Here is a 428-nt window from a genome sequence, read left to right on the forward strand (position 1 = left end):
GTCGGATGCGATCATACCAGCACTAAAGCACCGGATCCCATCAGAACTCCGAAGTTAAGCGTGCTTGGACGACAGTAGTACTAGGATGGGTGACCTCCTGGGAAGTCCTCGTGTTGCATTCCTTTTATAATTATTTTTTGCGCCTTGTGACAAACATATCGCACGTGCGCGATATATAGTAATCCCGTTATATTATTTTTGACGTTTGCGATATGTTTAAGCTCGATGCTCATAGCTCGCGCGTCTTGGGGCGGCTTTGTGGCGCGAAGAGCGCTTTCTGAAAGGGGTGGAAAAAACTCGTGTTGCTGCGGTATGGAGGGAGGGGTGGAAACCGTGGAAAACTCGTCTCCGTGATTGAGCGGGAGAGTAAGTAGTATAGGACATTATCCATTGTTAGGGAACGGTTGTAATGGTAGTGAGCATGTAGA

The 428-nt window shown here is 47.9% G+C and overlaps 1 non-coding gene across 1 annotated transcript; it reads left to right on the forward strand.

The window, feature by feature from the left end:
• Positions 1 to 3: 3 nt before the first annotated feature.
• On the forward strand, positions 4 to 122 carry LOC119344930. Its single transcript, XR_005166868.1, has one exon. It is a non-coding gene; the product is annotated as a 5S ribosomal RNA (ribosomal RNA).
• The last annotated feature ends 306 nt before the right edge of the window (positions 123 to 428 follow it).

The sequence above is a fragment of the Triticum dicoccoides genome, unplaced genomic scaffold (genome assembly GCF_002162155.2).
Source record: "Triticum dicoccoides isolate Atlit2015 ecotype Zavitan unplaced genomic scaffold, WEW_v2.0 scaffold193796, whole genome shotgun sequence".
Classification (NCBI taxonomy): domain Eukaryota; kingdom Viridiplantae; phylum Streptophyta; class Magnoliopsida; order Poales; family Poaceae; genus Triticum; species Triticum dicoccoides.